This window comes from Myotis nattereri (genome assembly GCF_964212035.1).
Source record: "Myotis nattereri genome assembly, chromosome: X".
NCBI lineage: Eukaryota > Metazoa > Chordata > Mammalia > Chiroptera > Vespertilionidae > Myotis > Myotis nattereri.
Window position 1 is genome coordinate 84,017,182 of NC_138078.1, and position 23,349 is coordinate 84,040,530.

The following is a 23,349-nucleotide window of genomic DNA, read 5'->3' on the forward strand; positions in this document are numbered from 1 at the left end:
TTAATTATCTGATGTCATGAGAACGTGTCTAGCCTTGTCTGAAAAAAAGGTAAAAAATGACACAGAATTGCATCAGTTATTCAACTAAGTGGCCAATGTACTTGCAACAGCCTCCAAATTGTTCTCTGTACAAATTGTTCTCTGGCTTCTACTATATGTTATACATAGTTCTTTGAAAACTCTTCCAGAAAACACTTATATCCCTACTGTAATCCCCAAATATTAGTGATGCTGCACTCTCTGGAATCACTCCTATGTATATAAGTTGAGTGTTTTTTAAAAATATTAATTTTTAGAGAGAGAGGTAGGGAAAAGGAGAGAGACAAACATCAATGTGAGAGCAAAACATCGATTGGTTACGTCCTGTACGCCCCCTACTGGAGATTGAACTCAAAACCCAGGCATGTGCCCTGACCAGGAATCCAACTGGCAACTTTTTGGTGCTTGGGACTATTCCCAACCACTGAGCGACACTACCCAGGGTATAAGCTGTGTGTTTCATGCTTTGGTGACTTTGAGAAAATTTCTCAACTCTCTTTGCCTCGGTTTTGTCATCTGTAAAATGAGGATAATAATAGTACCTACTTCATAGAGACATGGTGAGCTTTAAATAACACAATACATGTAAAATGCTTAGAACATGGTGAGTGTTCAGGAAATTCTAACTTTCTTACTAAATTTATCTTCTGCAAGAATGCATACCCAATGGAATTTAGTTATTTAACCCTTAATTTCCTTCAAGTCTTATCTAATTGGGCTACATTACATTTCTCTGTGTTTTTAAAATAAATATAACAGAGCCACATTGGTCATTTATTATCTGTACACAAACACCTTATTTTTCTAAGTATTTTTGCTTAATTTCCTAGGGAAGGGACTGAAATATTTTCTTCTCTCTAGCCCTCCATCCTTGCATAGAGTAATGTGATGCACAAGAACATACTTAGTATTAATAAACTAACTTCTTGAACTAATGAACTTCTGACTTCCTGAGAGTAGGACTGTTTTACTTACTGCTAAAATAAAAACCACTTTTAGCCTTTAATTATATCCTATTTTATTTAACAATTGTCCCCTAATTATGCCAAATGTACTGGTGCATAACTTCCATGCAGCAAATTATATTAGTTTACTAAATTTTCAGTATTTAAAGAATTAGTGTTTTAGCAACCAACTTCTTAAAAGGAGCACCTCACACACTTTATTAACCTACGCAGAGTCCTCAGAAGAAAAATTCTGGAATCTAATGAAGATCCATATTTTTTTTCTTATTTTTTTATTGATTTTTTACAGAGAGGAAGGGAGAGGGATAGAAAGTTAGAAACATCGATGAGAGAGAAACATTGATCAGCTGCCTCCTGCACACCCCCTACTGGGGATGTGCCTGCAACCAAAGTATATACCCTTGACTGGAATCAAACCTGGGACCCTTCAGTCCACAGACCTATGCTCTATCCACTGAGCCAAACCGGTTAGGGCTGAAGATCCATATTTAACATGAAATTATCTGTTTACTTAACTCTTCTCTTTCACTAATGCAGTCAGGCCTCCATATCTGTGCATTCTGCATCTACAGATTCAACTAACCATGGATCAAAAATACTTGGAAAAAAAATCCCAGAAAATTACAAACAGCAAACTTGAATTTGTCACAAGCTGAGCACTATGCTGAATCCATGAATGAAGTGACATGTAGGCATATCCTGCTTATAGCCAATATGCAGATGTAGGCTATGTGAAAATATGATGCCATTTTATTAAGGGACTTGAGCATCTGGATTTGGGTATGCTCAGGGAGAAAAGGGGATGGAACTAATCTCCTATAGATACCAAGGAACAGCTCTATTTTCTTTCATAAGACAAGATTTCTAGAAAATACATACCTGAAACTTGCTTTAAAAATAAAAGCTTTTAAAGGAAAATATATATCAAAATATCAGGGCACCTCCATTCAATAAATTATACTCAAATATCATAAAAATGGATACTCAGAAACTTTCAGCTAAGTAACATGACTAAGCACTAGAGATCTATTGTAAAACCTTGTACTTTTACTCAGCAATAATGTATTGTGCACTTAAAATTTAAGAGGGAAGGTCTAGACTCAGAGGAGGTGCAGAAGTAAAGTGCAGAGGTACGGAGGCACAGCGGAAAGGGCTGGCAACTGAGGACGTGGTTGTCGTTTTCAATTAGGAGGGAGTCTCAAGCTCCCGACTGCTCTGAAGTCCAGTTCTGGGCAAGTCTCTAGGGACCCAGACTCATACGGGGAGAAAATGAACTGTCTGGCATCGGGCAGAACTCGAGGGTGGCTTTCTCTCAGAGGTGCTTAAGGTGATTACCGTGGGACACTGAGACCCGGGGCCTCTTTTGGAAGGGCTGAGGATCAGCCATAGCTGTTTGCTCCACCCTTTGATTCCCTGAGACTCCACCCCACCCAAGCTGTGAGCAAAGGCTTTTGCATATGAATGGCCTGGCCCTTTGCAGTCTCAGAGAGATCCAGAACATCCAAAAGAAGGCCCAAGGCCCCACAGCAATTTGCATTGCTTCACAACTGGGCTTCATCTGGGCACCTCCAAACCCCAAACAAGGAAGAGGAATCTGCAGTTCTCTCCGTAGCTCCTGCTGGGTAGCCTCAGGCAGAGGCTAAATTAGCACCTCCTTAGAGATCCAAGAGAGTGTACCCAGTGGTCAGAGTGGGACCATCCAGATTACAACTCCTCAGATACATAAGGGACACACTCAGGGGGCAGACTCAGTGAGCACCAAAGCCCCACTGAAGCAAGTCTTGCCCCAGAAGGGTGTCTCCAACACAGAAGTTCTCCCACCGTAGACACAGCTGATTCTCACAGCCAATTGGCCTGGAGGTCAATTCCTCCCAGTGATACCTACAACAATCAAGGCTTAACTACAACAAGACTCTGCACAAAGCCCACAAAGGGGTGCACCAAGAGTGTCCACCTCAGGTAATTGGGGAGGCTGAGCCACTGGGCCCTGTAGTACACTTAGCACACAAAGCCACTCTATAAACACAGGGAAGCAGTCAAAATGCAGAGACAAAGAAACAGGTCACAAATGACAGAAATGGAGGAAAGCAAACTACTAGATATAGAGTTCAAAATCACGGTTATAAGGTTTGTCAAGAATTTTCTAGAAACCGCCGATAAATTTAGTGAGACCCTTGAGGATATGAAAAAGGACCAACTAGAAATTAAGCATACACTGACTGAAATAAAGAATATTATACAGAGATCCAACAGCAGACTAGAGGATTCCAATAATCAAGTCAAAGATTTGTAATACAAAGAAGCATAAAACACCCAACCGGAAAAACAAAAAGAAAAAAGAATCCAAAAATATGAAGATAGTGTAAGGAGCTTCTGGGACAACTTCAAGTGTACCAACATCCGAATTATGGAGGTTCCAGAAGAAGAGAGAGAGCAAGATATTGAAAACTTATTTGAAGAAATAATGACAGAAAACTTCCCCTACCTGGTGAAAGAAATAGACTTACAAGTCCAGGAAGCCCGGAGAACCCCAAACAAAAGGAATCCAAAGGGACCACACCAAGACACATCATAATTAAAATGCCAAAAGCCAAAGTCAAAGAGAGAATCTTAAAAGCAGCAAGAGAAAAACAGTTAGTTACCTGCAAGGGAGTTCCCATAATATTGTCAGCTGATTTCTCAATAGAAACTATGCAGGCCAGAAGGGAGTGGCAAGAAATATTCAAAGTGATGAATAGCAAGAACCTACAACCAAGATTACTTTCCCCAGCAAAGCTATCATTCAGAATTGAAGGTCAGATACAGAGCTTCACAGATAAGAAAAAGCTAAAGGAGTTCATCACCACCAAACCAGTATTATATGAAATGCTGATAGGTATCCTTTAAGAAGAGGAAGAAGAAGAAAAAGGTAGAGATAAAAATTATGAACAACAAATACATATCTATCAATAAGTGAATCTAAAAATCAAGTGAATAAATAATCTGATGAACAGAATAAACTGGTGAATATAATAGAATCAGGGGCATAGAAAGGGAGTGGACTGACAGTTCTCAGGGGGAAAGGGGTTTGGGGGTTCTGGAAGAGACTGGAAATAAATGGTACACCTATGGATGAGGACAGTGGGGCGGGTAAGGGCAGAGGGTGGGGTGGGAACCGGGTGGAGGGGAGCTATGGGGGGGAAAAAGAGGAACAATTGTAATAATATGAACAATAAAGATTTAATTTAAAAAAAGAGGGAAAGTCTCATATTAAGAGTTAATATGGAGTTAATTAAAAGTTAATACCTCAAACTGCCAGTGTGGCTCAATGGTTGAGCATCAGCCCATGAACTAAGCAGTCACTGATTTGATTCTCGGTCAGGGCACATGCCCAGGATAAATGCTTGATCCTCAGTAGGGCGTGCATAGGAGGCAGCCGATCAATCTTTCTCTCCATCTCCCTCTCCCTTCCTTTCTCTCTAAAGCCAATATAATTTTTCAAAAGGCTACTGAGAGTGCTTAAGTTTTTGTTAACAGAACCTTGTTGTTTGAATTAAGCATCATTTACATGTCACATTGCATTTTCTTTTAGGATATTAAAAAACAAATTCCCTTATTTATTTATTATTTGAAAGATTTATTTTTTTCTCTCAGAAAGCCAAGATGTTGTGTGTGTACCCCCCCCCCAAAAAAAAAACAACCCAACATTTATTGAATCATTTAAGTATTTGAAAAATGCCATAAATCAGAGCTTGAGAACACATCTGCCAGAGTAACTGAAAACAAAAGAGTGGTTCTCACTATTTAAAAAGGCTCTCTACAGTAGAGTGTCAAATGGAAAAGGTAAGTTGTGGACTTCTGGTTAAGATACTGCTAAACTATAGAACAACCATCATTCATAACCACCTGAAATCATGCTGAATGGAGGTCCTACAACTATGGATTTAAAGAAGCCACATTGAGACTGGTAGGAGTGGCAGAGACAGAGACAAGGAATGGCTGGTCCCATGCATACATGTGGCAGATAAAAATCAGGAGGGATATCTTGGGTTTGGAGGCCTTCCCTGAGGAGTAAGTGGTTCCAGCACTCCAGCCCAGGGTTCCAGTGCCAGGAAGAAAGTAGCCATAGCTTCTAGCTGTAAAAAGTAGCAGGGATTGAGGCTGAGGAAGATGGAGGCTGCTGGAGTGCCAGGCAGTTCCTCTTAAAGGGTCTGCTCATGGACTTACTTGGGCTCACTCCATCTGAGCTCCAGCATGAGAGCAGAGGCTTAAAACGCAATAGAGACATATAGGGAGGAACTGAATTGTTTGGCATCAGGGCAAGAACTGGAGGAGCAGCTCTCTCACAGACAGAAGTGCTAGCAGAGGCATTAGTCCTTTGATGAAGGAACAATGATGGGTGCCATATCTGAGACTCCACCAAACCTGGCTCACACTGTTTGCCCCACCTTGGTAATTCCCTGAGGTCCAGCCCCACCCAACTTTTGAGCACACTGAAGCCCTTTCCAGTGGCTTTTCCATATGAGTGACCTGCCTTTGCTCCTGCTTTAGATTTTCCAAAAATATCTCAAACAAGCAGCATCTGGCCTCAGAAAGCCCCATACCTGTTACTGAATGGCTCCAGGCCTGGAACTAACAGTTGGCCTTGGCTCACAGCTTCACCTGTTCTGGCACCTCCAAGCCTAATACAATTAGCAGCCATCTGCAGATTGTTTTATAATTTATGCTGGATGATCCTGGGCAGAACACAGAGGGCTGCTGACCTTGTCTTGCACCTTCTGGGAGGCCCCAGAGCCAGTGCACCAAGTGGACAGCTTCAGACCAAATCAAAACACCATGACCCAACCACCTCCACAAGCAAAACATTCAAAGGGTGGACTCAGCAGGCAATGGAGCCTTGCTGACATAAATCCTGCTTTGGGGAGGGGGCCCTCACAGCTGACCCTCCACAGTGGTTGGAGGTTGTGGATAGTGGTCACAGCCAGTCCTTGCATCTGATAAGCCTGGGTAAATCATTCCCATTGACATGCCAACAGCAGTAAAAACTCAACTACAACAGGAAGGTGTATAGCCCACACAGTTGGCACATCTCACATACCCAGCTTGGGTGATTGGGGAGGCTGTGCCACTGGACCCTACAGAACACCTATTCCATTAGGCCATTCTACTAAACCTGGGAGAGTCAGCAGCTCTATCTAATTCATAGAAACAAACACAGGGAGGTTGCCAAAATGAGGAGACAAATAAACATGGCACAAATGAAAGAACAGGAAGGGAAAAAAAATGCCAGAAAAAGAACTAAAAAAAAAAAATGGAGACAAGCAATCTACTAGATGCAGAGTTAAAAACATTGGTTATAAAGATGCTCAAAGAACTTAGTGAGAACTTCAACAGCAGAAAAAAAACAAAAACAGTCAGAAATGAAGAGTACACTAATTGAAATGATGACTAATTTACAGGGAATCAACAGTAGAGTAGATGAAGGTGATAATCAAATCAGCAATTTGGAATATAAGGAAACAAAAAACACCCAATCAAAAGAGCAGCAAAAAGAAAAAAAAAAATAATCAAAAAGAAAATGAGGAAAGTGTAAGTAGCCTCTGGGACAACTTCAAGTGTACCATCATTCACATCATAGGGGTTCCAGAAGGAGAAGAAAAAGAGCAAGAAATTGAAAATCTATTCGAAAAAAGAATGACAGAAAACTTTCCTAACTTGGAGAAGGAAATAGACATACAAGCCCAGGAAGCACAGAGAGTCTAAAACAAGATGAACCCAAAGAGGCCCATACCAAGACACATCAGAATTAAAATGCAAAATATTAAAGAATCTTAAAAGCAGCAAGAGACAAGCAGCACCTACAAGGGAGCTCCCAGAGACTGTCAGCTGATTTCTCAAAAGAAACTTTGCAGGCCAGAAGGGATTGGCAAGAAATATTAAAAGTGATGAAAATGAAGGATATACAACCAAGATTACTCTATACAACAAAGCTATCATTTAGAACTGAAGGACAAATAATGAGCTTTCCAGACAAGAGAAACTAAAGGAGTTCATTACCACCAAACCAGTATTATATGAAATGTTGGAGGCTATTCTTTAAGAAGAGGAAGAAGGAAAAGGAGGAGGAGGAGGAGGAGGAGGAGGAGGAGGAGGAGGAGGAGGAGGAGGAGGAGGAGAAAAATAGGAACAATAAAATGGCAACAAATACATACCTATCAACAATTGAATCTAAAAATCAAAATAAATGAATAAGCAGAACAGAAACAGAATCATAGATATAAAGGATCTTTTGACAGTTGCCAGATGGGAGAAGGGTTAGGAGGGTGGGCAAAAAAAGTGAAGGAATTAAGAAGTACAAATTGGTTGTTACAGAATAGTCATGAGTATGTAAAGTACAGCATAGGGGATATAGTCAATAATTATTGACTATGGTGTCAAATGGGTGCGAGATTTATCAGGATGATCACTTAGTGAGGTATGTAATGTCTAATTACTGGGGTGTACAACTAAAACTAATATAATAATGTATGTCAACTATAATTGAAAATAAATAATGATAAAAATAATTTATTAAGTTAAACTGGAATTAATATGTTATGTAAGGTAAATTTTTTCTTTTATTTTTCAATAAAAGGTTTTTATCTCAAAAAAGGGCAAGTTGTGAACAGTATCTTCAGTATAATCTCATCTATATAAAAAGTATGGTTGCAGCCCTAGCCAGATTTGCTCAGTGGATAGAGCGACAGCATGCGGATTGAAGGGTCCCAGTTTTGATTCCAATCAAGGGCACATGATCGGGTTGCAGGCTTGATCCCCAGCAGGGAATGTGTGGGAGGCAACCAATCAATGATTCCCTTTCATCATTGATGCTTTTATCTCTGTCTCCTTCTCCCTTCCTCTCTGAAATCAATAAAAAAATATATATTTTTTAAAAGAGAATGATTGCATACAGGGGATGTGCATGGGTATGTGTATTCACATTCATAGAAAAATGTCTGAAAATATACATACCAAACTAATGGAATTAGATTGAAGGAAATGCTTTAACTTTTTATTTTCTGTTCTGAAGCATTTCTTGAATTTTTAAACCATAGATAGGCATGCATTATGTTTAGAACTAAAAAAGGGGGAAAAATAAGGCAACAATGAATAACATTGTTTGTCCAAAATTTGGGTTCTTATTTAGTCCAACAAAGTTTAACAGAGAGCTTGAGTACTGTCTCAATTACCCCTTCTGCAAAGTAGGAACTATCTTTTGCTTCAGCAGCACTCACAAAGCCTGGTCAAAGGTATCAGCATACACTGGTACCTTACAAAATGTACCATTTGCCAGCCAAATAGCTTTCTTCTGGTTGCTATTTGAAGACTTTATACAAAGTTGTTATTTTCCAAACATAGTATTTTGTTGGTACATTAAAACATTATCAGAGACAACACTGATAATAATTGCAATCTAATTATTTTAATTTTTTTCGTTCAAATTGTTTCCCTTCCTCTTATTTTGAAACTCATATTATTTTTGCTATTAACTTGTGCAGCTGTTTTTACCTTTTCTTGTTTTGCTTTTTAAATTTCTTTTTAAAATTTTCAACTACAGTTGACATACAATGTTATGTTAGTTCCAAGTGCACAGCATAGTGCTTATTTTTATAACTTATGAAATTATCACCCCAGTAAGTCTGTTACCTGAAACTGTACATAGTTATTACAATGTTATTTATGATATTGTACAGCAAGCATGTCAAACTCAAAGGCTAACATGGGACAAATAAACAAGGTTTAAGTTTATGTGGACTGCAAAAACACAAAAGCTTTGATTTTCATAGAAATGTAGGTTTATTTTGATAGAGACATGCTGAATACAAAGGGCTGAAATAAATGAGTCATCATTAACATAAAATAACAGAACATTTTCATAAAAATTAATATTTTTTTCTTGAACATTAACTTACCAGACACTGAATAACTGCACAAATTAATAAGCATAACGCAAATAAACCCATTTTTCTTGTCCTCCGAAAGTGAAATGTTTCCTGTTTTGCACACCAAACAAGTCAGTACAAGACTAATAAGGTGGCAATCAGCTGCTAAAATGTTCGCTGCTAGTATTAGTGGAGAGAAATGGTGCGCCTGCACATAAGGTGTGTAAGGGAAATGAATGAAACACGATTATAGCAATCAGTCATTAACGAATGTTGTAGTTCATTATTAATAATCATGTATAACAGGATATTGTAAAAATTAAGTCACAAAATTTTTATTAAAATGTTTCTTATATACCGTTATAGTGGCTCGGCAGCAAAAATATTAGTTGTGGGCCGCATGCGGCCTGTGGGCCAGGAGTTTGACATACTTGTTGTACAGCTATTGTTAATAGAGAAAATGGCTTGCTTCTAGAAGCTTATGTTGCCTGGAAAATGAAGATAGTGAGTGGACCAACCATTCTTCTGTAAAGTTTATTTTTATCTTTGTTGGAAAACCTTAGACCAATCCTAGAAATATGTACTTAGATTTTCTGATATTACTTTTTTTCATGCTTTTATAATAATTTGAAGAAATGTTAAGCCATAATATGTTGCTTGATTATAAAAACTCTAGGCAAATTCATTTTTCTGCAAATTATGTGTGCATAATTTAGTTGCAAATGATGTACATTTGCTTAGAAGCTTACTATATGCTTACTAAGAGATTTTGTTTAATCCAGTAAAAGTCATATGCTTACTGAACTGTAATTTGAAATCAATGGACTGAAGTTATTATAAAAATAGTAAAAAAATGGAGTGCACATTTCAGACAGATGGCTATCACAACTGATAAAGTATTGTAATAAATGTTCCCTTCTTGCATCTGTCCTATCATTTCACTATTTCAGGTCACAGTCATTTCCCATTTGAATTATATACCTCCTCCTCTTCACTTATCTTTTACCTTAAGCTCTCTTGCTCCCCTTCCAACCTAGCATTTTGCTTTGAAATCAACCTTTCTAACATGCTAGTATTTTGATCATGTCATACACTTCGTAAAAACCTACAGTGAGCCCTAGCCGGCTTGGCTAAGTTGATAGGGCGTCAGCCTGCAGACTGAAGGGTCTCGGGTTTGATTCCGGTCAAGGGCATATGCCTGGGTTGCGGGCTTGATCCCCAGTAGGGGACGTGAAGGAGGCAGCCAATCAATGATTCTCTCTCATCATTGATGTTTCTATCTCTCTCTCCTTTTCCCTTCCTCTCTGAAATCAATAAAAATATATTTTTAAAAAATCTGCAGTGAATCCTTGTTAAAAGGCAGAATGGTTTAGGGACCAAAAGACCAGCTTTTAAGTGAATCTTGGTCATGCCATGCAGCCTTTGGTAAGTAATTTTATAGCACTTAGATTTTAGAGTCAAACATACCTACATTTGCCACTTGCTGGTTGTATGTACTTGGAAATTTTCTTAATATCACTTATCCACAGCTTCCTTATTGATAACATGTGGAAAATAAAATATAACTATATCAATTAAGACTCTTTAGTTGTAAGCAATATAAATCAACTCTGGCTATCTTACTCAAAATTTAATTTATTGGAAAAATAAGAGTCTCACAGAATCTGAGGGACACTAGTGAGCCAGGTCTGGAAACAGGCAAGATCTGAAGTGTCTCTGGATACCTAGGAAGCAGTAAGTACAGCAAGGGCTTCATGGCCAGAATAGTCTAATAATGATGTTAAGGATGAGATAAACGGGAACTGAGATTAATCATTTTCAGTTTGATTGCTTGCCCCTCACTATAGAAGGTAAGGCCTCTAGTTACAGTCCCATTGGTCTCTTCTCAAGAGAAAAGCAGAGTGCCATGAGAATGAGGAAATGGATGCATAATATCCAGAAAATGCCCTATATGTATGTAAGCCACCAGTCACGTAGTAGATACTCAGTAAATGGCTATTTTAGCAGGATGAAATCTGGGCAATTTAATCAGGCATTCATCACCATTCACTTGGTCTCAACCTATCTTTTTAAATTTAACACATTCTCTATATAAACCCTGAATTCTCATATCTGCCCTTCTCACTCCGCACACTTTCCCTGCCTTAGAGGCTCTTAGCCTCTCTCACTTTTTCATATTTTACTTATCTCTTCTAAGGCTCAGTTTAGCTCTTTTTTTTTTCTTTTTTGATCCCTGAATCACTAATTTCCTGATTTCTCATTTTCTTTTAATCATAGATTGCTTTTGGAAATGGTAGTCTTATATCTCTTAACCCTTCATTAGCCTTACTTATTTATCCCAGCTAGATTATAAACTCCTTAAGAAGGTAGATCATGTATCATATATTTCTGTTTCCTTGATGGCATGTCCAGTGTTATGCACATATTAGGTGCTCATAAGTTTATAAAAATGAATGCAAGAAATGTTATTAATCCAAATAAACATTCATTTAATGCTTACCTACTGTATAATCTGCATTGTGATAATTATTTTAAAAGTACAGAAAAAACCTTGAGAGTTACCTTTGATGTAGGTCAGTCTATTTTTTTTTTTTTTACTTTTACTTCCTTTTAATGAATACAGAATACACAAACACATTAAAAACCCCAACGTGACATAAGAGAACACACACAGGTTTATATATAGGTATTTACAGGCCCTTGCAGATCAAGAGGGAGAGGACACCTCTGGCTAAGGGAAGCTTCTCTTTCCACCCCACCCCGTCCCAACCCAGTGCTAAGGGAGCAGCAGGAGCCTCCAACTGCTTCTGGAGGAAACTCAGTGGGAGGCTGGAATGACATCAGAAACCCCCAAAGCAAAACCAGGACTCTGACTTTTTGGCCCTGGCCCCAATGCTAAGTGTCCTCCTTGGCAAGCTGGCCTGTCAAGGATCTGCATGTCTCAAGAAGAGTCAGCGTGAGCCCCGAAATTCAGATGTGATGGGTTCCCAGCCTATCCCAGATTTTCCCAGCCTTGGGCTGAGTGAGAAATGAGCTGCACCCAACCATGTCCCAGAGAGGAGGGCAGGAGGAATGGAGAGAGGGTGGCAAGCAGAGATGACGCTCCCAGTCAGGATGCTGGGTTCAACGGAGGCCAAGCCCTGAGCGGCACATCACCTTTCCTCTTGGGTCCCCTCCAGGAGCCGGGGCTCATTGCAGCAGCTCTTCCCAGGAAATGGGCTTGGAGAAAACCTCCCTTTCTAACCAGAGGTCGTAGTTCATCTGGAAGTCCTCAGGGAGGTCCACCCACTGGCCCAGGATGCTCTGCAGGCAGTTGTCCACAGACAGGAAGTCAGGGTTGCTGTGGGCCGGGTCATAGCGCCAGGCATTGAAGCGTTTAATGTTGGCACGGAGGGCACACTCCTCTGCTTGGAAGTCCCAAGGTGGGGCATCCAGATCGTTGCCCTAGGCAGTGATGGAGAACCTTTGGAGCTCAGTGTGTCAGCATTTTGAAAAACCCTAACTTAACTCTGGTGTCATGTCACATATAGAAATTTTTTGATATTTGCAACCATAGTAAAACAAAGATTTCTTTTTCTGATATTTATTTTATATATTTAAATGCCATTTAACAAAGAAAAATCAACCAAAGAAATGAGTTCGCGTGTCACCTCTGACACGCGTGTTATAGGTTCGCCACCACTGCTCTACAGCAACAGCTTCACTTAACTTACATATTCATCAAAACAATGGGAGAGAGAGAGAGAGAGAGAGAGAGAGAGAGAGAGAGAGAGAGAGAGAGATGCTTTCGTGGATTGGCCTGGGCAACCCCACCACTGTGTTCATGTTGCTGCCCAGAGTGTAACCTCTGAATTTGTTGCGGCTGGACTCGAGGAACATCTCAATGTCCTTCTCTCTGACCTTGGGCGGCCATGAGAGCCCCTTTGGGCAGGTAAGCCTGTCAGTCTGGGGGTGCTGTAGTGGGGGAGGCATCACCTCGTTCCGCTCAAAGGGGAAGTCTCCCCCTCCAGGCTGTTGTCATCATCGTTCTCTTCTTCCTCTTCTCGAGAGTCATCGGCTTTGTAGGGGTCCTGCTAGCTTGTTGGAGGCGTCCAGGTTGTCCTGCTTCATCAGCGCCCTGTGCTCCCACCGCCCTGTTTCTGCTGCTGCTCAATCAGGTCGGAGGCAGACGCGGGCAGCGAGGTGGCCCTCGTGTTGCGGATCCCTTTGATGCTGCTCCCAGCAGCGGGGCAGGCCCAGCATGGTGCGCCTCTCAGCCTTCACGCTCTGCAGCTCCTCAAAGCCGCCCAGCGTGCACAGTACTGTCTTCCAAAGCGGCAAGAGAGCTTTCTTCGTGGGGAAGTGGGGGCGTGGCCACTGCAAAATTTGGTCGCCAACCCAAACAGCACGATGGCGAATGACTCGTTGTTGTACAGCGGGGAACCCAGCTCGGCTCTGAGTCTGGCGCACGGTCCTCCACTCGGCCTTATCGCCCTCACACGCCTGGTGAACAGTCTCCACAATCAGGTACATGATGTTGAACAGGACCCTGAGGTCCGTGCTGTCAGCCAGGGAGACGGCCCGCTTCCTCACCACCCTCCGCAGGCGGCGCTGTTGTCTATTTCCATGATAAGCAGCTGCACCAGCGCATGGAACGTGCCCACCTCCAGGAGCAGGAAGACTTCGTGGCGCATCCAGGACGGCACCTCCGCCTCCGCCCTCCCGGAAGGTGCCCTGGGCCACGTAGAGAATGGCCCGGGTCACCTTGAGTCTCTTCTCCCGGGCAGTGACTTGCAGGCCTTCCAGGAGCCTCATGGCGTGCGTCCGGGGCTGGTTGGTGCCCAGCTCGGCCCACTTCTTGTTGGGGTCACATGGAGGCAGAAGTCCTCCTCGAAGCACTTTCGGTTCATCAGGAATTCTGGCCCCTCCGAGAGCTCGGCCGCCCACTTGTGCATGTCAGCACTCAAACCCGAGGTCCGGAGGCTCGGAATAGCCCTCCGAGTGTTTGCGCTGGTTGCGGTTGAACTCTCTGGCTTTGCCCCCCTTTCCTCCCCCCGCACCCCCCCGCCCCAGACCCGAGCTGGGCCACAGGGCCCCGGGGGGTGGCTGCGCCATAGCGGGCGGCTGAAGTGGCAGCGGCTGAGGCTGCTTGTTGTTGATGATCAGCGGGCCAGGGCTGCCAGCTTCGGCCTCCATCTTGGCTGTTCCACCAGGTCAGTCTAATTTAGGAAAGAAAAGTAAAAGCAAGAAGCACCAAAGAAGTAAGCATATTAATACATAAAAATATCATGTGAAAATGTTATATATGGGTTCTAGGGGTATACAAAAACATAAAAAGCAGGAGATAACTACATATATATGAGGTACAAACCAATTGCCTTGCTGGGATAATGGGTTCACTTGAGGAAAGAATAACAGATGGTATTGGAGAATATGGGTTGGGGAAGACTTTGAAAGATAACACTTTTTTAAATTGAATCTATTGGTGTGATATATATATATATATATATATATATATATATATATATGCCTAAGCAACCGTTATGACCAGTCGACTGGATGAATGGCCAGTAGCTATGACCCACACTGGCCACCAGAGGACAGACACTCAATGCAGGAGCTGCCCCCTGGTGGTCAGTGCGCTCTCACAGTCAACCTCCCCGGACTGGCCAACCTTCCACAGTAAATTCCCCTGCCACCCCCCAAGCCGGCTGGTCCCTCCTCCCCCGCCCCTCCAGTGGGCTGGCCCCAATCCCTGACTGGGACTGGGCGAGGCAGCCCCAATTGGCTCTGTTAGCTGGCCAGCCAAGGGACCCCACCCATGCATGAATTCGTGCACCAGGCCTCTAGTTGATTAATAAAATTATATAGGTTTCAGGTATACAATTCTACAGTACATAATCTGTATATTTTATTGTGTGTTCACCACCCCCAAGTCAAGTCTTCTTCCATCACCGTTTATCCCCCCCTTGACCTTCTTTTACCTCTGGCCAATCAGCATACTGTTGTCTCTGTCCACCAGTTTTTCTCTTTTTTTTTTTCTTTGCTTAATCCCTTCACCCTTCTCACCCAGCCCCCAACCCTCTCCCTTCTGACAGTTGTTAGTCTGTTCTCTGTATCCATGAGTCTGTTTCCACCTTGTTAGTTTATTTTGTTTATTACATTCCATTTAAAAATTAGGATTAAATATAACAGAGAACAGAAATAGTTTAATAAAATAAAAGTCAGTCTACGTAAAGGAACACTTATTTGCTAATCACAGTAATGAATATTTTTTGACTTAGAAGATTAAAATATAGTTTTTAGTCATGAAAGCGGGTTACAAAATAGTATGTATATGAATTTAGTTTTTTTTTTTTTTTTTTTTAGTAAAGGGTATAAATACACATTAAAATATCAGTAGTTATAATCAACAATGTATTAACTATGCTTACATGTACATGATATATTCCATGGTTGCTTTTTGTTAAATATTTTTATCAGGTGATTTTGCTTGAAAGAAAAAATGCATATGTATACTTAAGAGTGCTACAGATTTTCAAGGACAGTAGTGATGTGAAAAAATAGTACTTGAGGAAGATTGCTTTAGTATCTGTATGTAAGGATCTAAAATCAGCAATACATGCTAAGATGCTTGAGTAGAGATTTTGGAGAAAAAATGGTTTGATTAGGTTTCTCATTGAATGTGGTGATAAAGGTAGTGGAATTGAAAGCAATACTGAAGTGAGAAATGCAGAACAGATACAGGTGCCGCTAATAGTTATGGGAAAATTGAGAAGGAAAGCTTATTAAGAGGTGGAGATGAGAAGTTAGTTAACTTTTGCAGGGAGTAGTATAACAGGTACCAGGATATATGAAATAAGAACTGGAAATAGACTGAGTGGTCAGGTCTGGTGTGTAAGGAGTGTTAGTGTATATGGAGAAATTATGAAAATTAATACATACAGTAGGTATAAACAGGCCTTTAAAAAACTCTTACACTTACTATATCCTTGTGTTTTTAAAAAGAGTTATTGAATTGTAATGTATATACTATAAAAATCACTCTTATTAGTGTATAATTCAGTTATCTTACTAAATTTATAGAATTCTGCAACCATCACCCCACAGTTCAGTTTAAAAAATTTTTCATCATTCCAAAAAGTTTTCTGGAGCCCATTAGCAGCTAATCCCTTCTCCTACACCCAAGCTTTAAAAATACTCTTAGGTTTTCTGTCTTTACAAATTTGTCTGTTCTGTACATTTCATATAAGTGTAATCATACCATATGTTTCATTGTGTTTAGCTTCTTTCATTGAGCATAAAGTTTTTGAGGTATATCTATGTTGTATCATGTATCAGTATCTTGGTCCTTTTAATTGATTAATAGTATTCCATTATATAGGCACTAGAGGCCCGGTGCACAAAAATTTGTGCACTCGGGGGGGAGGGGGGGTCGCTCAGCCCGTCCTGTGCCCTCTCGCAGTCTGGGACCCCTCGGGAGATAATGCCCTTCTGGCTTAGGCCTGCTCCCGGGTGGCAGAGGGCAGGCCCAATCCCTAGGTGCAGCCCCTGGTCCGTGGGCTCGGAGCAGGGCCGATTGGGGAGTTGGGGCACCGCACCCTGTCATGCACAGAGCAGGGCGGATTGGGAGGTTGCGATGCCACCCTCAGTCACACTCAGGTTAGGGCCGATTGGAAGGTTGGGGCACCGCCCCCGTCACACTCAAGGCAGGGTCGATGGGGAGGTTGCGGCGCCACCCCCTGTCACGCACAGAGCAGGGCCCATCAGGGGGGTTGGGGCTCCTTACCCTGTCACACACAGAGCAGGACCCATCAGGGGGTTGGGGAGCTCCCCCCTGTCACTCACAGGGTAGGGCCGATAGGGGAGTTGGGGCACCGACCCCTGTCACAAACAGAGCAGGGCGGATCAGGGGGGTTGGGCACCACCCTCTATCACCCACAGAGCAGGGCTGATCGGGGGGGGGTTGGGGCGCCGCCACTGTCACACTCAGGGCAGGGCCGATGGGGAGATTATGGCTCTACCCCATCACACACAGAGCAGGGACTGGGGGGGGGGGCGGCGCTGCACCCTGTCACACACAGAGCAGGGCCAATCAGGGGGTTTGGGAGCTCCCCACTATCAGGAACAGAGCAAGGCTGTTCAGGGGTTTGGGGCACCTTCCCCTGTCACAAACAGAGCAGGGCGGATAGGGAGGTTGTGGCCCCGCCCTCTGTCACACATAGAGCCACAGGGCGATCAGGGGGTTTGGGTGCTGCCTCCTTCACGCTGATCCCAGTGCCGTGAGGCCTCGCGGCTCCGCTGTTCCCGGTGCTGGGAGGCATATTACCCTTTTACTATATAGGATAGAGGCCTGGTGCATGGGTGGGGGCCGGCTGGTTTGCCCTGAAGGGTGTCCTGGATCAGGGTGGGGGTCCCCACTGGGGTGCCTGGCCAGCCTGGGTGAGGTTATGATGGCTGTTTGCAGCTGGTCACACACCCTTCAGGGTGGGGGTCCCCATTGGGGTGCCTGGCCAATCTGAGTGAGGGGCTGAGGGCTGTTTTCAGGCTGGCAGGTGACTGAAGTTTCCAACTGCTCCTTTTTTTCTTTTTTTTTATTCTGGGCCAGCTTTAGCTCTGGCTCCAGCCCTGAGGCCTCTGCTGCTGAAAGCAGGTATCTGGTTTGTTTGAATTCTATATTCGAAACACTGTATCAACTCCAGCTCTGAAATCCCGGCTGGCTGAAAGCAGGTTTCTGGGGTTTTGTTTAGCTTCTATATTTGTAACAGTGTTTCAAACTGCAAGATGAGGCCGGCAAGGCAGGCGGGGAACGTTGGAGTCCTCTCTCACTGAAGCAAGCAAGCCTCATGTTAGCTTCAAGCTGCCTGGCTGCCAGCTGCCATCTTGGCTGGCAGTTAATTTGCATATCGCCCTGATTAGCCAAATGAAAGGGTAGGGGACGTACGGCTAATTACCATGTTTCTCTTTTATTAGATGGGATACCATTTTGCTCATCCATTTACTAGATTTTGGACAGTTGGATTGTTTTGCTATTACGAGTAATGCTACTATATTTGCACACGTCTCTGGATGGACATATATTTTAATTTCTTAGGGTTAAATTCCTAGGAATAAAAATGCTGTTACATGGTAAATTTTGTGTATAACTCTCTAAGACACTGCCAAAATATTTCCCAGAGTAGCTGTACTGTGTTTTGTTCCCACCAGCAATGTTCAAGTGGACCAATTTCTCAGCATCCTTCTGAACACTTAATTTGTCTTTTTTATTGTAGCTATTCTAATAGATGCATAATAGTTTCTTCTTCGGATTTTGATTTAATTTTCCCTAATCACTAATGATGCTGCATGTATATTTATGTCCTTTTTCTGTCATTCATATATTTTCTTTGTGAAAATGTCTATTCAAATAATTGGTTCATTTTTAATTGAGTTTTTATCTCCCTAATTGAGTTGTAAGAGTTACTCAAATGTTCTGTATATAAGCCATTTATCAGATCTATGATTTGTAAATACTTTCTTCTAGTCTTGGGCTTATATTTTTATTTTCTTATTAGTGACTTTTTAGGAGTAAAAGTCGATAAACTCCAATATACCCATTTTTTCTTCTATGGATTATGCTTTCAATTTTATATTTAAGAACTCTGCCCTATCTGAGATCATGAAAATTTTCACTTATATTTTTCTAGAATTTTTATAGTTTAAACTCTCAAATTTAGGTCTGTGATCCATTTTGAGTTAATTTTTTGTATATGGTATGAAGTAAGGGTCTAATTTCTTTATATTTGGGGGTATCTAATTACACCAGCACTATTTATTGTTGAAAAGACTATCCTTTTCCCCACTGAATTGTCTTGGTACTTTTGTGGGAAACAAATTGACCATGAATGTAAGGTTTTATTTCTGAATTCTCTATTCTGTCCTACTTATCTATATGCCTGTTTTTCTATCATTACTACACTATCTTGATTAATTGTGCTTTTATCCTAAGTTTTTAAATCAAAGTGTGAGTTCTCCAATGTTGTTCCACATTTTCAACTTAGTTTCAGCTCTCTTGCTCTCTTGTATTAACATATAAATTTTAGGATCAGCTTGTCCATGTCAGTTTCTGCAAAGAAGCCAGCCAGGATTTTTATAGGGGTTGCATTTAGTGTATCCATCAATGTGTGTCAAATTGCCATCTTGGTAATATTAAGCCTTCCAATCCAAGAGACTGGACTGTTCCTCTATTTATTTAGATATTATTTAATTTCTCTAAGCAGTGTTTTGTGGTTTTCAATGTATAAGTCCTTGGAGAACCTCTTAACTGAATGAACTGGGATGTGGATTATAGAGTAGCCCCAGGGCTTTGTATCCCAACATCAGTGATTGTTTAAGAATGAACTTTTTGATCAACTTCCAGAGTGCAGAAATAATTGCTTGTGTTACTTTTGTCCAGGTTTATAGTGTTTTAGGGGGAGAAGATTTCCCAATCTTATCACCCAGCTAAGTAAGTTCTACCATGTGTTTGTTTTTGTGACAATTTTTGTTCCAGGTACTTCTTACTCCAAAAGCCCAGTGATAGGAGCTATGCCAAGTTAGTATTAAAAAGAATTACAAAACCACTTGTTTTGTAAAAACAAAACATACATATCACTGAGTAACTTTTTAAATTGCATTAATTATGTGTTTAGAGTTGTGCTAAAATAGGGACTAAGATTGACTACAAAATTTAATTCAAATTAAAAAAACAGGTATATTGAGTACCTCTTATGTGTTTGAAACCATGGTAACAACAGATCATTATTATTGCCCTAAAGACATACTTCATGTAGTGTCAGAGTCTAAACTAACTGAGGTATAAGGTAATCACTTTTGAAGTCAGCATCAGTACAATCAACTGCCTATTCATAACCTCTATTTGGATATTTAACAGGCATCTCAAAATTAACATGTGCAAAAACCAAATTTGCTCACCCACTTTTCACCACTATATATATATATATATATATATATATATATATATATATATATTTGATTTTTTACAGAGAGGAAGGGAGAAGAATAGAGAGTTAGATACATTGATGGGAGAGAAACATCTATCAGCTGCCTCCTGCACACCTCCTACTGGGGATGTGCCCGTAACAAAGGTACATGCCCTTGACTAGAATGGAACCTGGGACCCTTCAGTCTGCAGGCCAACGCTCTATCCACTGAGCCAAACTGGTTAGGGCATCCACTAATCTTCTTTAATGAGCCCCATCTCAATAAATGGCACCTCCATCTGCCAAGGTCCAGATAGTACTTGGTAATCATCCTTGATTCCTTTTTTTCTCTTAGCCCATATCCAATCAGTTATGATTCCTCTTGGTTCTACCTACAAAATAGTATCTCATTTCTGCCATTTGTCTCCTACTGCCAACTTCCTAATTCAGACCATCTTTATTTACTGCCACCACCCCATTTTTTAAAAATCCTCACCCGAGGATATTTTTTCCATTGATTTTTAGAGAGAGTGGAAGGAGAGAATGTAGAGAGAGAAACATTGATGTGAGAGAGACATCAATCAGTTGCCTCCCGCATGCACCCCAACCCGGGCTGGGTATTAAACTTGCAATCTGGGTATGCATCTTTGACCAGGAATCAAACCCATGACCCTTTGGTGCTTGGGCTGACATTCTAACCACTGAGCAACACAGACCAGGGGCACCACCACCCCATTCTTAACTATCATACCTGGACTACTACGTAAACTATCACCCTGTATTTTTTCTTAGCACACTAATATAATTTCTCCATACAAGTGCAAGGTGATTTTTAAAAATTAATACATGATCACATTACTTCCCTGCTTAAAATGTTCAGTGGCTTCACACTTGCTGTACTGTGTGATACTCAGTTAAGGGTGCTGTTCAAGAGCCATGGCATTATAGCCACAATCTAGTACAGATAACCATCATTTCTCACCTAGATTAATATTCCTTCTGCATTCAGTCATATTTATTTCCTATTTTTCTCCTAATAGAGTGATTTTCTTTCTTTTTTCTTATTGAGAGTGATTTTCCTAAAATACAAATGGGTATTTTTCTGTCCAAAACTCTCCCCATGATACGAGGAATGGTGTGTGGCTACACAGTAAGGCTGGAGGAGCAGATGGCAGAGGTGGCAGGAGCCACTATGCTTCACACACTGGCTGAAGGATTGGACTTCACCCTGAGGTGACAGTTATTGGAGGACTTTTTAAATACCTCTTTTATTGTTATTTTTACCATTATAGAAGTCGATGCAAATTTTTAATGAGCATAAAGAAAATAAAAATCATTGTTACCAAAAACATCCCTCTTTCCATGGCTTTTTAGACAAAGTTCAAAATATATAATATTTTCTACAAGATCCTTCATGAACATGCTCCTGCCCATTTCTCCAGTATTATCCCATGCTACTGTCTTCCAGTCATTTTGTCTATTGATTCTTTAAGGAGCCAAGTTCATTCCTGCCCCAGTATCATCATATATGTTTTCCTTCTGCCCTGGACAGGCCCTCATCTCCTTTACCTGGCTAATGACTATTCATCTTTCAAAGAGAGTTGTTCCCTGATTGTTCAGACTAAGTACTAGTTATGTATCCTCACCAAACCGTATACATTTTATTACACTATTACAGTTTTAATTATTTATTTACTATGAACATTTCTAAAATCTATGAAGTTAGAGACCATGATTGTATTGTGAAATCACCAGAATTTTCTAGCACAGTGCTGAGTACATAGTAAGCACTCAAGGAATATTGGTTGAATGAATGAGTGACTATGCAATGGGAATATTAAGGAGAAATAAATTATTTCCTACTAGTACAATGTGAAAAGTCAAAGATTAAAGGAAAAATATTCAAGGTAAAGAAAACAACATGTTTGTTTGCAGCGGTTCTCAACCTGTGGGTAGCGACACCTTTGGCGGTCGAACGACCCTTTCACAGGGGTCACCTAAGACCATCCTGCATATCAGATATTTACATTATGATTCATAACAGTAGCAACATTACAGTTATGAAGTAGCAATGAAAATAATTTTATGGTTGGGTCACAACATGAGGAACTGTATTTAAAGGGCCAGAAGGTTGAGAACCACTGGTTTAAAGTCAAAGAGTTAAGAACAGTCCTGGAATATTTGGGGAATAGTAAGTTTTTTCCTGAGGCATAGAAATCTTAGTGATATATGGAAGAAGAGCAGAGAATAAGATGAAAGAGTTTAGGGGAGATGAGGTTGAAGAAGCAGGTTGAGGCCAGGGTCTTTCTGGCAAGCTAAGTAATTCAGATTAGGGAGTGACTGAATTAGGTTTCTTTCTTTAAGGAAGGTAAATAGAGTTGGTAGTGTGGAAGATAGATTGGCTAGAGAAAAGAATTAAGAATATGTTCGCATGTAGGGCATACCTGGTACACAAAATCCAATAGTAATCTGTATTATTTATAAGACCCTCCTAAAATTGTATGTGTGTGTCTGTAATGTCACTGAGATATATATTCCTTTAAGATTTGCTTTGAAATATTTTTATTAAATATGGTGATAGTCTCCCTTCATGCCCTCAGGTCATACATTTTGAATTATTCAATACTAGAGGCCTGTTGCACGAAGAGATTCATGGAATAGGCTTTCCCTTCCCTTGGCTGCTGGCACCATTTTTCCTCTGCACCCGGCACCCAGGCCTTCGCTCTGGCTGGGCTCCAGCTGGAGCCGGCCCCGAGGCCGTGAGGTTTTCACTGCTCCGCAGGCCCCGGGGCTGTCGCTGCTCTGGCCCCTGGGCCATCAGGCTTCGCTCCACCGCTTGGAGCCTACATGTGCAAATTAACCGCCATCTTTGTTAGGTTAATTTGCATACTATCCTGATTGGCTGGTTGATGTAGTGAAGGTATGGTCAATTTACGTGTTTGTCTATTTTTAGGTAAGATAGAGCTTCTTCATATTGGCTCCCCCCCCCCCTTGGTAATATGCATTTAAGTTTTCTTTATGTCTTTTAATGGCTTGATAGCTCATTTATTTACAGTGCTGAGTAGTATTCCAATGTCTTAGGTACCACCGTTTTTGTTTTTTTCATTCACCTATTGAAGCATATATTGGCTGCTTCCAGGTTTTGGCAAATTATGAATATAGCTGCTATAAACACCTATGTGCAGGTTTTTGTGTAAACTTTGGTTTTCAGCTCCTTTGGACATGTTCTCAGGAGCATGATTGCTGGATTGAAAGGTAAGAGTATGTTTTGTTTTATATAAAAAAAAAATCAAGTCTCCCAAAGTGACTGTACAATTTGCTTTCCCACCAACAATGAGAGTTTATGTTGCTCCACATCAGTGTCAACATTTGATGCCAATGTTCTGCATTTTGGCTATTCTAATAAGTGTTTAGTGATATCTTGTTTCTGTTTTAATTTGCATTTCACTAATGGCATATGCGGGTGAGCATCTTTTCACATACTTATTTGCTATCTTTAGGAAA

At 41.1% G+C, this 23,349-nt stretch overlaps 1 protein-coding gene and 1 pseudogene across 13 annotated transcripts in view; one reads left to right on the forward strand and one right to left on the reverse strand.

The window, feature by feature from the left end:
- FAM133A (family with sequence similarity 133 member A) overlaps positions 1-23,349 on the forward strand; it is a 67,447-nt gene that overhangs the window by 19,097 nt on the left and 25,001 nt on the right. The window contains exon 1 of one of the 12 annotated variants that reach the window (XM_081115300.1): positions 22,693-23,308. The exons of the other annotated variants lie outside the window; for them this stretch is intronic. The gene's annotated coding sequence lies outside the window, so the exon portion shown is untranslated. Of the gene's footprint in view, positions 1-22,692; positions 23,309-23,349 lie in introns of those variants that run through there. 12 annotated transcript variants of the gene reach the window in all.
- On the reverse strand, positions 12,095-14,080 carry LOC308511738 (striatin-interacting protein 1-like; annotated as a pseudogene). Its single transcript has 2 exons — positions 12,691-14,080; positions 12,095-12,312 (listed from the first exon to the last, which is right to left on the reverse strand). The product of its transcript is annotated as a striatin-interacting protein 1-like (transcript).